The sequence below is a fragment of the Cervus canadensis genome, chromosome 8 (genome assembly GCF_019320065.1).
Source record: "Cervus canadensis isolate Bull #8, Minnesota chromosome 8, ASM1932006v1, whole genome shotgun sequence".
Taxonomy (NCBI): domain Eukaryota; kingdom Metazoa; phylum Chordata; class Mammalia; order Artiodactyla; family Cervidae; genus Cervus; species Cervus canadensis.
In genome coordinates, this window is record NC_057393.1 from 88,815,369 (window position 1) to 88,833,385 (window position 18,017).

At 39.0% G+C, this 18,017-nt stretch overlaps 1 long non-coding RNA gene across 3 annotated transcripts in view; it reads right to left on the minus strand.

Moving 5' to 3' along the window:
* Window positions 1-17,654, minus strand: part of LOC122446661 — a 35,114-nt gene extending 17,460 nt beyond the window's left edge. For 2 of the 3 annotated variants that reach the window (XR_006270962.1, XR_006270961.1), the window contains exons 1-4: window positions 17,468-17,654; window positions 12,574-12,699; window positions 12,329-12,474; window positions 10,762-10,844 (exon numbers count right to left, since the gene is read on the minus strand). This is a non-coding gene — a long non-coding RNA (uncharacterized LOC122446661). Of the gene's footprint in view, window positions 1-9,701; window positions 9,829-10,761; window positions 10,845-12,328; window positions 12,475-12,573; window positions 12,700-17,467 lie in introns of those variants that run through there. The other variant, XR_006270963.1, reaches the window with a different exon arrangement.
* Window positions 17,655-18,017: the final 363 nt, after the last annotated feature.

Genomic DNA, 18,017 nt, shown 5'->3' on the forward strand with positions numbered 1-18,017 from the left:
CAGGACCCGAGACGCAATGCATGATACATATTTACAGGATTTGAAAACAAAAATCCATGAAAATACAAGATTCTGCCACATCATAGAAATTACACCTTTAGTAGGTTAGAATGTGTCAAGCTATTTTCACCCACGTCACAAAAAGATATTCTGCTCTAATATCTCTCACTCACAACCACAGGGAAGGTGGTACAATATTTGCTGGACCTCTTTTTTAAAAATCTGTATTTCTTTAGGTTGCATCAGGTCTTAGTTGCGGAACTCAGGCTCTTTCCTTGCGGCGCACAGACTCTCCAGCTGTGGCTCATGGGCTGAGTTGCTCCAAGGCATGTGGGATCTTAGTTCCCCACCCAGGGATCGGACCCATGTCCCCCTGCATTGCCAGGCAGATTCTTAACCATTGAACCACCAGGGAAGTCGCTTTGCTGAGCCTCTGGAGGCAGCATTTATAATTTCCTGTTTTCCTGCTTTAGTACATTTACTAAGCGACTAAGAAAGCTGCCAGGTTTGGTTTCTCTAGCTCTCCAGACTACAATACAAATAATTCTGGTACTTGTGCCTTTTGCCTCAGCAGATCTACTGCTTCTCAAAGAACTGAGTTGACTTCAATGCTCTTAAGAAGTTGTTGAACCTCACAATAGGAAAGTCACAGTGCCGGGCCTGAAAATCAAACCTCTTTCTGCAAGTGACTCTTTTTTTCTTTGTCAAAGAAACCACCTGTTTAGCTCACAAAAATTCAGCCTTACTTCTTTACAGTGTTTTGAGTTCAATGAATCATGTATCCTACTAAACATCACTTTAGTTGCACCCCCCAAATTTCATTGTAATTTTTCATTTCTTTCTGTTGATGCAGTTTAAATTTCCAGTGTGACTTCTTTTTTGACCTGTAAGTTATTTATTTTAAAAGCACTTTTAAATTTCCAGATGTATGCTATCTTTTGTGGGTTTTAACTACCTTTTGATATTACTTTCTAAATTTAACTGCATTCTGGTCAGAAAAGGTGGTCTTTTTCACACCAATCTAAAATTTGTTGAGATATATTTTATAATTAATATGTCTTCTGTTTTTATAAATGTTTTATATCTTTTACAACCGTTGGGTGAGGGTCCTACAGGGTTCATTACAGTTGACTTGTTCACTGTCTTGTCCAACTCTTCTATACTTTTGTGTGTGTGCGCTCAGTTGTGTCCATATCTTTGAGACCCCATGGACAGTCACCTACCAGGCTTCTCTATACATGGAACTTTCCAGGCAAGAATACTAGAGTAGTTGCTGCTTCCTACTCCAAGGGATCTTCTTGACCTAGGGGTCAAACCCACCTCTCTTGCATCTCTTGCATTGGCAGGCAGATTCTTTACCACTGGTGCCACCTTACCTACCACTGGTTTGATTACTTGACCTTCCCATAACTGGGGAAAGTGTATAAAAATCTTCTCTGGTAATGATAGATATATCACTTTTTCATTTTTTGCACTTCTGACAAAATGTATTTTATTGATTTTTTTAAGATACGTTATTGAGTATGTAAAAATTGGAATTATTATGTCCTCTTGGTAAATTGCCTTTTGTAATTATCTAATATGTATTAAATTATTATGTAAATACTCTTTATATAAGCATTTAAATGACCCTGATGCTGGGAAAGATAGAAGGCAGGAGGAGAAGGGGATGACAGAGGACAGATGGTTGGATGGCATCACCAACTCAACGGACATGAGTTTGAACAAACTTCCGGAGATAGTGATGGACAGGGAAGCCTGGCATGCTGCAGTCCATGGGGTCACAAAGACTTGGACACAACTGAGTAGCTGAACAATGAACAACAAAATTATATAAATGCTCTTTATACCTGGTTATCCTTTTTGCCTTAAATTCTACTTGTCAAAAATTAAGAGAGTTATATCATCTTTCTTTTGATTGGCTTGGAATATTCTTTTCATCATTCATTTGCATCATTTTTCCTGCACTACATTTTAGTTACATTTCCTATAAACAATAAGGAGTTTTTATTTTTTAATCTAATTTAACAACATGCATTTTAACTGGGCAATTAAATGCATTGACATTGATTATGATTACTGACGATTTATTTCCACCAAAGTGTTTTGTTTTCTATTTTTCTAACTTTTTCTAATCTTCCATCTTTACTTCCATTATTAAAAAATTGATTGTGGGTTTTATTCTTATTGAACCTTTCTTTCCCACTGGATTGGAAAATATATGTCTATAATTGGTGGTCTTCCTTGAAATTGTAATATTTATACTTAACAATACCAAAAAAGTGTATCCTTCATCTGTAAGAAATACATTATATTAATCCCAATCCTTTCTTCCAGACTTACATGCATTGTATTGTATTTTGTTGAATTATATTACATTGTGTTACATACATTGTCTACTATTTTTCTAACACCTACAATTTAAACTCTTCTTATATACCATCAGTTTATTCATTGTTACCACTTTCTTTTCTCTTCATATCTTCCTTAATCTTGGATTTTCCTTGTGAAATCATTTTCTTCCTTCAAAAAAAAACTCTTTTAAATTGCAAAATATAACTCACATACAGTGGAAAATACACTGTAGCATCCTGTATAACATCCGGTGTAACATCCATTCAATGTAACACCAATTCAGTCTAGTAGTAGAGCATCACCAGCAAGCACCTCAGAAGCCCTCCTTCCTGCCTTCTCCCAGTCACCTTCTTTCCTCTCAAATGTAAACACTTAACTGACTCACAATGTTTCTAGCTTAGTTTTTGTGTTTTGAACTTTCTATAAAAGAATATTTATTATTTTATGTATGACTTTTTTTCATTCAACATTATAGTTGTGAAATTCAGCCATATTGATGAAACTAGCCATGGTTTGTTCATTTTCATCGCTGAGAATTTGCTTATCCAGTCTATTGTTCATGAGAATTTGAGTCCTTGTCAAACTTTGGTTACTGCAAATAATGCTGCTATGAACATTCTTATATAAACCTCTTGGTGCATGAATGTACCAAGTGCAAAATTTCTGAGTAATAAAGTATACATAGATTTCACCTCCAAAAAAAATGTCAAAGTGTTTAATAAATTCTTGGATTAATTCATATTCCTACCAGCAGTGTATGAGAGTTTCATTTATTTCACATACTTACAGACCCCTTTATTTACATTTTTACCATCCTGCAAAGTGTGTAACAATATTCAATTGTGATTTAAACCTGCATTTTCTAGTGACTAATGTGAAATAAATCTTCAAACGTTCAGTGGTCATTTGGATGCTTTCTCACATGAAGCACTTTCACTCTCCTCCTTCACGCTTATCAAGAGGTTCTTCAGTTGCCATTTTAAAATTGGATTTTTTATTTTTTTATTGTTGTTGTTGTTCAGTCACCCAGTCATGTCCGACTCTTTGTGACCCCACGGGCTGCAGCACGCCAGGCCTCCCTATCCCTCACCATCCCCCAAAGTGTGCCCAAGTTCATGTCCATTGCACTGGGGATGCCATCTGGCCATCTTACTCTCTGATGCCATCTTCTCCTTCTGCCCTCAATCTTTCTCGGCATCAGGGACTTTCCCAAAGTCAGCTGTTTGCGTCAAGTGACCAAAATACTGGAGCTTCAGTTTCAGTCCTTCCAATGAGTATTCAGGGTTGGTTTCCTTTAAGATTGGCTAGTTTGATCTCCTTGCTGTCCAAGGGACTCTCAGGAGTCTTCTCCAGCACCACAGTGAGAAGGCATCCGTTCTTTGGCGCCCTGCCTTCTTTACAGTCCAGCTCTCACAACCATACGTGTCCACTGGAAAGACCGTAGCCTTGACTATACGGACCTTTGCCAGCAGAGTGATATCTCTGCTTTTCAACACACTGTCTAGGTTTGTCATAGCTTTCCTGCCAAGAAGCAATCATCTTCTGATTTCATGGCTGCAGTCACCATCCACAGTGATTTTAGAGCCCAAGAAGAGGACATCTGTCACTGATTTCACCTTTTCCCCTATTTGCCATGAAGTAACAGGGCTGGATGCCATGATCTTAGTTTTTTGAATATTTAATTTTAAGCCGGCTCTTTCACTCTCCTCCTTCACTATCATTAAGAGGTTCTTCAGTTCCTCTTGGCTTTCTGCCATTCGAGTGGTATCATCTGCATATCTGAGGTTGTTGCTTTCTCCCACCTATCTTGATTCCAGCTTTTACCCTCAATACTGCCAGGGAAGGCCTATGTGAGCACATCCAGCCCGGCATTTCTCATCCTGTGCTCGGCGTACAGGTTAAATAAACAGGGTGACAGCAGACAGCGCCGTTGCATTCCTTTCTCAACCCTACAGCAAACTGCTGTTCCATACGGGGTTCTAACTGCTGCCTCTTGACCCGCATACAGGTTTCTCAGGAGACAGGGAAGACGGTCTGGTATTCCCATCTCAAGAGCTTTCCACAGTTTGTCATGATTCCTCACAGTCAAAGGCTTTAGTGTAGCCGATGAAACCGAGGTAGATGTTTTTCTGGAATTCCCTTGCTTACTCTATGATTCAACAAATGTTGGCTATTTGATCTCTCTGGTTCCTCTGCCTTTTCTAAACCCAGCTTGGAAGTCTGGAAGTTCTAGGTTTGCATAATGCCTGTACTTTTCTATCACTCTGTAGAATTTTTTTTTTTTTTTTTGGTATCTTCCACACACAAGTTCTTTGCCAGTTATATGTATTAAAGTACTTTCTTCAAGTCTTAGACTGAATTTTTACTCTCTCAATTGTGTCTTTTAAAGAATAGAAGTCTTTATTTTTCAAGTCTATTTTTCTATGGCTAAGATTTTTTTCCACCCTTAAGAAGTGTTTCCCTATGCCAAAGTAATGAAGATATTTTCCTATATCAATTATTAGAAGCTTTATTATCCTGCTTTTCAACTTAAAGCTACAATCCACTTAGAACTGATTACTGAGTATAATGTAAGAGTCAAATTTCATTTTCTATCCAATGAAGTATAATTTGTTAAAAATTCATTTTCCCTACTGCTCTGCAGTGTCACCTTTGTCATAAACTATGTATCCAATTATATACTACACTGTCTAAATGATCATAGCTATACATGAAATTTAAATTTTTTATTTCTTTATTTATTTAGTTTGTCCTGGGTCTTTGTTGCTGCCCACAGGCTTTTCCTAGTTGCAGTGAGCAGGGCTTCTCTTTGTTGCAGTGCCCAGGCTTCTCACTGCAGTGGCTTCTCTGGTTGCGGAGCACGGGCTCTTGGTACACAGGCTTCAGTAGTCGTGGCTACGGCCTTAGTTGCTCCACAGCATGTGGAATCCTCCTGGATCAGGGATCGAACCCATGTCTCTTGCATTGGCAAGAGGATTTTTATCCACTATACTACCAGGGAAGCCCTATGTGAAGTCTTAATATTTAGCATGTACGTGTGTGTTCAGTTGCTCAATTGTGACTCTTTGCAACTCCACGGACTGTAGCCTATCAGGCTCCTCTGTCCATGGAATTTTCCAACCAAGAACATTGGAGTCAGTTGCCATTTCCCCCTCCAGGGGATCTGACAACCCAGGGATCAAATTCACATCTCTTCCATCTTCCACATTGGCAGGTGGATTCTTCACCACTGTGCCACCTAGGAAGCTGTGTGTGTGCATGTGTGCTAAGTCACTCCAATCATTGTCTGACTCTTTACAACCCTAAGAGCCGTAGCCTGCCAGGCATCTCTGTCCACGGGATTCTCCAGGCAAGAACACTGGAGTGGGTAGCCATGCCCTCCTCCAGGGGATCCTCTCTACCCGCCCGAATCTCATGTCTGCTTAGTTAGCAGGCAGGTTCTTTACCACTAGCGCCACCTGGAAAGCCCCTAGGAAGCTATAGCAAATGTCAAACCAAGCTTTCACTACTAAAGTACAAGTTTATTGGAATTCGTTATCCTTTTAGACAAAGCTGAATTTTCTTTACTATTGTTTTGTTTAGGATTTTCACATCTATCTTTATGAGAAAGATTGTCCTTCAACTTTTTTTTCTTATGATATCCTTGTTAGGTTTTGGTATCAAGATAACGCTCTCTTCATAAAACAAAATTAGGAAGTGGTTCTTCTCCTGTTCTATTTCTGTGAAAGAATTCACTTAGTATTGGCATGATTTATTCCTTAAATATTGGAATTTACGCTGAAATAATTAGTCCATGAGTTCTGTGTTTGCTTGTGTGTGTATGTGAAGGTTTTGAATTTTGGATTGAATTTCTTTAATAATTGTGAAGTGGTAAAGAATCCACCTGCATTGCAGGAGACACAGGTTCAATCTCCGGGTTGGGAGGATCCCCTGGAGGAAGAAATGGCAACCCTCTCCAGTATTCTTGTCTGCAAAATTCCATGGACAAAGGAGCCTGGTGGGCTACGATCCAGGGGGGTCACAAAGAGTTGGACACGACTGAGCAACTGAACACATATTAGAATTTCTGCTTCCTCTTGTGTTTTTGAAAAGAAACCGTGTTCTATAATTGTTAGGTACAATGATCTATAAAGTAAATTAAGCCAAGATTGTTCGTTATATTGTTCAAATCTTCTATGCATCCTTATTGATTTTTTAGATAAAAGTGTATGAAAATCTGTCTAATATTATGGAGTTGCCTATTTCTCCTTATAATTCTGTCAATTTTATATAGAAAGGCAGTCATGTACATACAGTCTGCCAGCTCCTGCTCAGCTGCCTAAGCCCAGGAGCACTTCCTTACTGGAGATAAAAGCCCTCACAGGCTGTTCTGGGCTCTCAGCCTTGTGAGGGAATGCATTTTCCTGTCCTGGGCTTGATGTATAGGTACTCCTTTGTTCTGTTTAAGTCTGTGTGTCAGTGACCCCCAGGCACGCCTCCAGCTTTCTGTATTTAGATCCTGGGTGGGAGGGGTGGGGGCCCTTCCACAGCAGCTTGAAGTGAGAGGATGCAGTCCCCTGGCTGCTAGCAGAACAGATCCACTGGTCATGGGGGACCGAGGCATTTCCAGAGGCTGGATCTTTGCACATTTTATCGCCCTCTCTTTTTGCTATAAGTAAACCCTGGGCCACTTGAACCTGCTGTTTGTGTCTTCTGCTCTCAGCGACCTTGAATCTTGTACTGATTTCCTCCCTGGGTGGCACTTATCCGCCTTTTAGCCTTGACCACACTTCTGGTAACATAACATTCCATCCTGTGGCACAGCCTGACCACCCAGTGAGCAGTGAAACAATGTATATATAGTCCCGTAAATTATATTCCCCCTAATTGTTAGTTCTACACAAATCTTGTGAGTTACATGCAAACTATGTGTGTGTGGTGTATTCCTGTTAAATTGAAAGTTTGGTTTAACATTTGCTCTTTTTCTTTAAGAAGTGGACCTCTTTAGTAAGAGTTTTTGCTTTAAAATCAACTTTTTAAAAATGTATTAATATAGAAGCAACCAGTTCTCTCTTGGTTAGAATTTGCATAGCATTTTTTTCCATATCCTTTCATTTCAATTGAACTAGCTAGTCTAATTACACTGAATGTACTTACTGGTACATTCAGCTTAAACCTTCTACCTCTCTATTTAATCTTTATTTGTTTCATCCCCTTTGTGTCCTTCCTTGCTTGCATTCTCTTAGACTGACTTACCTTTTTACAGTTCTTTTTCTCCAGCCCTTCTCCCATTTCTCAGCCTTGTGTTGGTGGTGGTAGTGGGTGGCGGTGGTGGGTTAGTCACTCAGTAATGTCTGACTCTCAGACCATGGTCAGGCTCCTCTCCATGGGATTTTCCAGGCAAGCATACTGGAGTGGGTTGCCATTCCCATCTCCAGACTAATCTGTTAGGGATTCCCTAAAGATTGCAGCATGCAATCCTAGACTTAGCAAAACCTAATGTTATTCAGTACTAATGTTAATAGTACAATGTATGTGCTATTGTTGTCAAGTTTTAAATTTTTCTACTATTTTAAATTAAATAAGATGTAATAATAATAATAATTAGTAGTTAATCCAATATTGATTGGATTAACTCAAACGTTTACCATTTTCATTGTTCTTTATTGCTTCTTGTATTTCTGGTCTTCCATCTGGGAGTATATTTTCATCTGCCTGAATAATACCATTTAGTATGTCCTTCAGTGCAAATCTATTCATGGTCAATTTTCTCTATTTTTCTTGGTCTAAAAATACTTTCTTGTTTCTCTTTATTAGTTGAAGGATATTTTGTAAGCTGGCACTTGTTTTCCTTCAGCTGTTTAAAAATATCATTCCATTGTATTCTGGCTTGCACTGCTTTCTGTGTGGTTGTCTGTCAATCTAATTGTGGCTCTTTGTTATCTTTATTAACAAATATTTTTAGAATCCATTTATTTTGCTTTGGTCTTTTGGAACAGATAATAGAAAAATGAAATAACAAGTATGTTTATTTACCAGTCCCTCTGTGAGCCTCTGATTTATGCTGATAATAGGGTTTTAGGAAAAGGAAGCAGGGAAAACACGTTTTCAAACTGTTAAAAGCTATTTTTCAAATGTATTGCTTATTTTTTGTTATTTAAGATTGCCTTCAAATTACACACAGTAGATAAAATTTGTTGAGCAGACTAGTTTTATTTAGACTGGTTATATTTTAGGGGCTATAAGGTGTTTTGTTTATTTGTAAAACTATTATTTTTTTTAAACATAGAACACAGTTTGTGGTTGTTTATTTGTTGAAAAACTGGATTATTTGTGCAATGGAGTTTTCTGTAGTCTCAGTTTCTGATTGCACCTCTGTGGTGTGGTTCAATGTGTTCCTCTTTTCCTCATATATTCTATGCTTTGGTAGTATATGAGATTCAGGTTAAATTTTTTGGCAAGGTTTTTTCAAAGATTTTTATGTTTTATGTTCTTCCATCAGGAGGTACATAATATTTGATTGTTCTCTGTGTGTAGTGTTAGCAGCTGTTGATAATCAATGGTAAGCTCCATTCATTTATTGTAAATGAATTCTATTCAATTCAGCTATTTTTCCTTTGTTTTTATCCAAAATACTCGAAAAATAACTTCCTCTCATCTACTATTTAGTTACTCTGTAGCAGAGTATGTGTAGGAAAGGTAGAATAAATGCCTGATTACTTTCCCTTTATTTACCAGTTTTCCTAAATGATATATTGCTTTATCAACATTGTCTAACAGTGACCTATAAGGGCTATTTTACTGGGGGAAGGGGTGTGTAAATAGGAACTTGTGTACTTAAATATATTTGATGTGTTTCAATCTATTGCAGTTATCTTTGTTCTCAAATTGTCCCAATTTTGTCTTGTCTTTTTTCTGAACATTCTATTCTTTCTTAGTTATCAGTTTTTCACTAGCAGCAGACAGAAAGCAGCTCAAGCTTTCTGAATGTGTCTTTAAACCCAGGTATTTCCTCAGAGAGATTCTTATTCTGTGTCTTAGTTTTATAAAATATTGAGTTGCTTCTTTGATCATCTAGTTAAATCTGACATCTTTTTAAACATTTCTTTTATTTCTTTTGAATTATTTTAAAACTCTGTAAACCATTTTTCTGTCACTTGATATGTTCTGTTCTGTATGCTGCTGCTGCTAAGTTGCTTCAAGTCGTGTTCGACCCCATAGACAGGAGCCCACCAGGCTCCCCCATCCCTGGGATTCTCCAGGCAAGAACACTGGAGTGGGTTGCCATTTTCTTCTCCAATGCATGCATGCATGCTAAGTCGCTTCAGTCGTGTCCGACTCTGAGATCCCATGTACAACAGCCCATCAGGCTCCTCCGTCCCTGGGATTCTCCAGGCAAGAATGGGTTGCGATTTCCTCCAGGCAAGAGTACGTTGTGATTTCCTTCTGTATAGAAAGCGACATTCCCCAAAGAACACGGAAAATGACCCAGTTCTAAACAAGAGAGCATAAATCCAAGCATTTCATTAAAATCTTGCACTTAAGGTCCTCATCCACTTAAGTGTATGTACTGAGCCCCAGCAGTTCAGTGGTAGAGTCTGTCTGTAATGCAGGAGACACAGAAGACATGGGTTCAATCCCTGGGTCGGGAAGATCCCCTGGAGGAGGGCATGGCAACCCACTCCAGTATGCTTGCCTAGATAATCCCGTGGACAGAGGAGCCTGGCAGGCTAAAGTCCACACGGTTGCAGAGTTGGACACGACTGAATGGACTTAGCACACACACAAAGTCCCTTTCAATACATGATGTCAATCTCATTCTTGTTTTCTTGAAGAAGACTGACTCGAGAGTTTTTTAATATTATTATTGTCTTTGCTAATCTTAAATTTTACTATAATATTTCTAGATATAGGGTTTTCCTTACTGATCATCTGTGGCATTGTCTGAGCTCTTTAACGTTCAGTCTTTCATCTTTCGTTTTGTGGAATTTATCACCATTCACTTCAAATATTTCCTCTCCTCAATTTGGTTTTTCCTTCACTTCACAGGCTCTTTTATTCAGATACCGGCACTGCTACACTTCATTCACTTACCTTTATCCTCCGCTCCTTCTATTTGATCTTGTTCATGAAGTTCTGCTTTCAGAATATCCCTCACTATTAGTTTCATGGAGCCAGAATATCTGTGTTCATATCCTGGCTCCACCTCAGGGAATTTACTTAACCTCTTTACGCCTCGATTTCTTCATCTGTCAAGTAGGGGTGATACTACTTCCTAACTCCCAGAGTTGCTGTGGAAATTAACTGTGTTAGCATGAAAGAGCATTGCTCTGTATGTATTATTACAAAGTAAATAATATACACATTCTGTTATTGTTATTATTAATTCTTCTTTATTATATTTTCATACCTGTCATTTCTACTTACCCCTTTTTGACCTCTTGTATCCACATCATATTATTTGTGTCTGCATGAGGATATTTGTTGCTCGTTTTAAATTCATGGTGCATCTGTAACAATAATTCTACTTTCAAAATTCATGAGGCATGTGTTCTTCAGTTTTGTTGTTTTTCTGTTTAGTTGTACATTTTCCGGAAGAGCCAATGCCCAGGCCTGGTTTTTCTTCCTGGTGACTTTAAGATAATAGAGAAAATGGTCCTCGAAGGGGAGAGCCCTGGGTATACTGCAGCAGCAACCCACAGCCCTGCTTCCTGCCATCACACTGGCAAACACCACTGGTCAGGAATTTGCTCTTAAAAGTCTTATTGAGATGCTGCTGTGCTGGAAAGAAAGACTCCAAGAATGTGACGCAGGGGGTCCTACAGTTTGGAGTGAGCATGGGTGCAGGTATAAGTGGTCAGCACCTGTTTTCATCGATGCCTCACCACACCCTGCCCCAGCAGGGCTTCTGGGTCACCCTGAAATTATCCTGAGACACCAGCTGGCCTGGCTACTGCTTCAGTGATGATACACCCAAGACCATGGTGGGGAGAAGCCAGGTTAGAATTTAAAACTCTGGTCTGGCATCCTTGGCCCCTTGGGAGGTTCTTTCCCAGGCTGAGGCCTCCTTCTGGCAGTCCCCTTACTCACAGCAGCCTTTGAGTCCTCGTATCTATACTAGGTTTCTCATGATCTTTATGCTGGACCCTCAGATCCTTGCTTAGCTCTCACTTCTGATTTGGGGAGATTGAACCAGAAGCCTATGCTGATGGCCTCCTTATAGGAGCCAGGAGTCGCCTCTTCACAGAAAATTTCTAGGCTTTTTTCTCTTTGATTTCAAAGATAAACTTGATGGTAAAACATTATGAGTTTCTTGAAAGACCCTATTCACTCTTAAGGGCACCTTTGACCTGGGCTCTTTGAAATAAGGATTCATGGAAAGAAGACCACACACTCCCTACCCCCACCCCAGAGAAGATACTATTTTTTTCCTCTTTCATTTGATTTGCTTTGCTTTGCTTCTGCTTCTCCTTCTTCTCCCCCTCCTTTCCCTCCTTCTCCATTTCTTCCACAGAACTTTGCACATAATGACCTCTTGAGAAATCCGTGCTGACTGGACTAGCCTCTATATCTAAGCCCTGTCATGCAATGTTTTCAAATGAACTGATGAGACCATCGGTAACAAAAAGAGCCTGCCTTTCTTTTCTTAATTTTCAGTCTGAGTAACAGAAAATTCTAATGAAGGGTGTGTGCAAGTATATAACAAATTCTTCATGTGATTAGTCAAGCTACCTGACTTCAAACAGGTTTTTATTTTTGTCTGTATTACTGGTAAACTGCATGGCCTACTTCTGCTTGGCTCAGATCAAGTTTGATCAATGTGTTTGGCATGTAAATGAGCAAATTCCTAGATAAATCAACCTGTTTGGGCGAAACAAATGAATCTATTATGACACGAGCCAAGTAGAAACTTCCCCCGCAACTTGCCCATGAATATGACCCACGTTCAATGTCTGCAGCTTTCGCCTGCCACCGCAGGGAGCAGAGCTGTTACCTGGCTCGCCGCACGTTCAAAGGCACGCTGCCTGTGTCACCATGGCGCTTTGACCCAGAATTGAGTGATGGGCAGATTAAGGTTAGCTGGAGAGCATTGGATCTTAATCTCAAAACCGCCTCTGGTTTCGGTGCAACTGTTGAGAACTCAAGAAGGAAAATAGAAAAGTTCTCTTACCTAGCATGTGAGACACAGATGATTAATTATGCTTTAATTTTTAACAGTGCTCTTTTGAAGGTACCTACATAAGCTCATGGAAGTAGGACTTTCTGCCATATGTGTGTTGCTTTCAACTCTCCTGAAAATACAGTCTCTCACTTGGTGTTTGATAGGGAATTACTGTATCTTGTTTTTCCGTGATGAATGGGTACCTGTATAACAAGAAAATTTGTGGGTCTTCATGAGTCACACACGACCTGAGAAATTCTATGCTCAGTTATGGTATTTCAGATGATCACTGGGAGTCAAAGTATATTTGTGGATTGCAGCAGGGCTTATTTTAGAGGCAGCACTGAGGAGCAAAAAACATAGTCTTAAGAATTAGACAGACGTCACTTTGAGCCCTGGCTCTGTCACCAAGTTAAAGCTCCAGATATGTAACTTAATCTTCCTGTGCCTAAGTTTCCTCATCTGCCTATAATGATATATAAGTGAGATGATATATGGAGAGTCGCCTGATACAGAAGAGATGTTTAAATGAGCCATCAAAGCTGTAACATTCACCTAACAAGCATGTATTTATTCACATTGTGTGTTAATTTCCAAGAAAGGATAAAACACAAATGTTTTCTGTCTTTCAAACGTGTATATCTCAATATATAGAAAATTTATGTTACATATATACATACTAGATTCATGCATATGAATAAATATGTCTGCATAATTGTGGTCATTTCACATGCTAGCAAGGCAATGCTCAAAATCTTTCAAGTTAGGCTTCAACGGTATGTGAACTGAGAACTTTCAGATGTATAAGCTGGGAGAGTGAAAAAGTTGGCTTAAAGCTCAACATTCAGAAAACTAAAATCATGGCATCTGGTCCCATCACTTCATGGCAAATAGATGGGAAAACAGTGGAAACAGTGAGAGACTATTTTTGGGGACTCCAAAATCACTGCAGATGGTGATTGCAGCCATGAAATTAAAAGACACTTACTCCTTGGAAGGGAAGTTATGACCAACCTAGATTGCATATTAAAAAGCAGAGATATTACTTTGCCAACAAAGGTCTGTCTAGTCAAGGCTATGGTTTTCCAGTGGTCATGTATGGATGTGAGGGTTGGACTGTGAAGAAAGCTGAGCGCCGAATAATTGATACTTTTAAACTGTGGTGTTGGAGAAGACTCTTGAGAGTCCCTTGGATTACAAGGAGATCCAACCAGTCCATCTTAAAGGAGATCAGCCCTGGGTGTTCACTGGAAGGACTGATGTTGAAGCTAAAACTCCAATACTTTGGCCACCTGATGTGAAGAGCTGACTCATTGGGAAAGACCCTGATGCTGGGAAAGATTGAGGACAGGAGGAGAAGGGGATGACAGAGGATGAGATGGTTGGATGGCATCACCGACTCAATGGACATGGGTTTGGGTGGACTTCGGGAGTTGGTGATGGACAGGGAGGCCTGGCGTGCTGAGATTCATGGGGTCGCAAAGAGTCGGACACGACTGAGTGACTGAACTGAACTGAACTGAGAAAAGGGAGAGGAACCAGAGATCAAATTGCCAACATCCAGTGGATCAAGGGAAAAGCAAGGGAATTCCAGAAAAATATCTATTTATGCTTCACTGACTACTCTAAAGGCTTTGATTGTGTGGATCACAGCAAACTGTAGAAAATTCTTAAAGATATGGGAATATTAGAACACCTTGCCTGCCTCCTGAGAAACCTGTGTGCAGATCAAGAAGCAACAGTTCAAACCAGACATGGAACAACTGATTCAAAATTGGAAAAGGAATACTTCAAGCCTGTATATTGTCACCATGCTTATTTAACTTATATGCAGAGTACATCATGAGAAATGCTGGGCTGGATGACTCACAAGCTGGAATCAAGATTGCTGGGAGAAATGTTAATAACCTCAGAAATGCAGATGACACCACCCTTATGGCAGAAAGTGAAAAGGAACTAAAGAGCCTCTTGATGAAGTTGAAAGAGGAGAGTAAAAAAGCTGGCTTAAAGCTCAGCATTCAAAAAGCTAAGATAATGGCATCTGGTCCCATCACTTCATGCAAATAGATGGGGAAATAATGGAAACAGTGACAGACTTTATTTTCTTGGGCTCCAAAATCATTCTGGATTGTGACTGCAGCCATGAATTAAATGACATTTATTCCTTGGAAGAAAAGCTATGACAAACCTAGAGCAGAGACATCACTTTGCCAACAAATGTCCGTATAGTCAAAGCTATATTTTTTTCCAGTAGTCATGTATTGATGTGAGAGTTGAACCATAAAGAAGGCTGAGTGCCAAAGAATTGGTGCTTTTGAACTGTGATGTTGGAGAAGACTCTTGAGAGTCCCTTGGACAGCAAGGAGATCCAACCAGTCAATCCTAAAGGAAATCAATCCTGAATATTCATTAGAAGGAGTGATGCTGAAGCTGAAACTCCAATATTTGGCCACCTGATGTGCAGAATGGACTCATTGGAAAAGACCCTGATGCTGGGAAAGATTGAGGCCAGGAGGAGAAGGGGACAACAGAAGAGGAGATGGCATCATTGATTCAATGGACATGAATTTGAGTAAACTCTGGGACATAGTGAAGGACAGGGAAGCCTTGCATGCTGCAGCGCATGGGGTCACAAAGAGTCAGACACAACTGAATGACTAAACAAAAACAACCTCCCACATAACTGTGAAGATTAGACATTAAAGAATCAACAGAACATAATAAAATAATTCACAAACATCAGGTAGAGTTCATTAAAAGAACATAAGAATGGTGAAAATTGAGAATTCTACAAATGCAATTCTCTGTATTAATATGTGAAAAGCATCTGATCTGTGGTGGGTTTGTAATGTGCCAACTGTCTAGGCTGAATCAAGTTCCTTCCTTTAATCACAGAATAAGTCAGTTGAAGTGATGAAAATGCTGACAACTATGAACAATTTGTGTATATATAAGCAATGACAACTCCTTAAACTGAATAAAAGCAGTCATAAAATATTATCGATTTTAAGACATATTCTGATTTCAGAGGTTTTAAAATGTCAAAAAGATGTGCACCTAACAACCAATGAAATATGGCATTTCAAGTTGTTGAGGAAAAGATGGAATTATTCTTTACAATTAGTATTTTTGACAAAATAAAAACATACACAAATCATAAAGCAAATGACAAATTTTAACAGTTATTTTTAAAACATGATGGGGGAAAAGCATGACAAAGGGTTAATTACCTTACTATACAAAAATTCTTATAAATTAATAAGAAAATGATCAACAGTTAAGAAAAATTGGCATAAGCAGACCGAACTCTGCAAGAGAGATATATAGACAGTAAATCAGTGACAGTGTACCCAGCTTCACTCTTAATTTGAAGTGCAAATTAAAGCAAAATACTATTCACACTTATCAGATTGGTGAAAGTTTTAAATTAAAACTTGATAACACCCAGTGTTGCTAAGAGTAAAGGGAAAATAAACACATGTATATATTATTATTGGTGTAAGCACAAAGGGCACATCTTTTTTTGAGATAAATTGTCATCATATATAAATTCAAAATTTTGTTCCTGGCTTTATAGAAATTATGTCAGTGATTTGTAAAGTTCTCTAAAACAGAGTATTCTGCACACAAATTTATCAACCATGTGATTTGTAATCAAACTAATTTAGATAAAGTCTAGGCCCTAAGATTTGATGTAGAGAAGGAAGGAGGTTGGACTACTGGTAACCCTAAGTCTATATCTTCAGGGTTATATTTACTGTCTGCTCACAACTCTGTGTAAGTATCTGTATGCGTGGTTCTGCAAGTCACGAGGAAAATGCCTGTAATGCTGCTTGGGGCTGGGCAGACCGTGGGCGGCTCTCATTTCTGGCTCTTACTTGCCATGGGACTTGGGTAAGACGTTTACATTAAGACTCAGAAAACAGGTAGAACAATATCTACTTCCAAGAATTGTGATGAGGAAGGAACGAGATACTTATATAAAGCTTTAATGATGTCACCTAACACATAGTCTACTTAATAAATACTATTATTTTTATTAAATTTATATTATAGACATATTATTTGTAATTACTATTTAATATATAATAATTATTATGTAATATATAATAATTGGTGGCTCAGGCAGTGAAGAATCCTCCTGCAATGCCAGAGACCTGGGTTCGATCCCTGGATTGGGAAGATCCCCTGGAAGAGGACATGGCACCCACTCTAGTATTCTTGGCTGGAGAATCCCCATGGACAGAGGAGCCTGGCGGGCTACAGTCCCTGGGGTCACACAGAATCAGACACGACTGGGCGACTAAGCACAGCACAGCACAGCTATATGTAATAATTATTATTATGTATTATTATATCTAATAATAATAATAGTTATTTTATTATAAGCTCACAATCTTGGCTGCTTATCCACCTTGTTTTTTATTTTTGTTTTGTTTTTTAATTTTTACAATGCTGTGTTAGTTTCTGCCATATAACAACGTGAATCAGCCGTAAGTATACACACATCCCCTCCTTCCCAAGTCTTCCTCCCCTCCCCCATTCCACCCCCCAGGTCCTCACAGAGCTCCCGACTGGGCTCCCTGTGCTACACAGCAGTTTCTCACCAGTTATCCAATTTATATCTGATAGTGTATATATATATTTCTCCGTCATCCCACTCTCTCCCTCCCCCACTGTGTGCCCAAGTCCATTCTCTATGTCTGTGTCTCCATTCCTTCCCTGCAAATAGGTCCATCAGTACCATTTTTCTACATTTCATATATATGCATTAAAACACTATATTGTTTTTCTCTTTCTGACTTACTGCTATTGACCCATTTAAAAATGCTGTCTTGTGCTTCCTTTAATATGGTTCTGGGAAAAAAGGAAGCCTTTTGGGTTCAGCAGTTACTCTGAATGCCTTTCTTTTTGTAGACATCCATGTGCTGCTTGCCATTTTTGTTTTAATCCTTGCTGTAAAGTTCTCACCTCACATCTTTGGTCAACGCTCACGTACTGCTTCAGATGCCTCCTTTGTCTTAAGATGACTTCAGTTTGGGACGGTCACGTGCAAAAATATCCTACATTTCATAATGGTTCCACTTCTCTGTAGAAGCCACATTGGCTGAAGGGACAGCAAAACCCAAACAATGTCCGAAGTTGCTGGCTAGAATCTGTGGTTGGAACTCTAGTTGCATCTATTCATAGCAGTCCCACGATGACATTGCATTTGTGTTTGGGAGACTCTCTGAGGAAAAGCTACTTAATACTCTTCCAGAGCTGAAAACATTCCAGGTGAAAATCAGCTACAGTGAAATATATATGTATATATATTTTGGGTTTTTTTAATTTATATGTAATACATATATATATTTGTTAATCAAATATATCTTCCTTTAAAATCAGAGAATCTGACACACTTGAGCCAGATATGGAGACTTGAGTTGATTGAATAAAGATCTTAGCTGGAACCAAGTAGTAAGACGTGACGGGAAGCTTACCCCTGCAATGTGATCGCGTCAGTTGACACATGCACCTG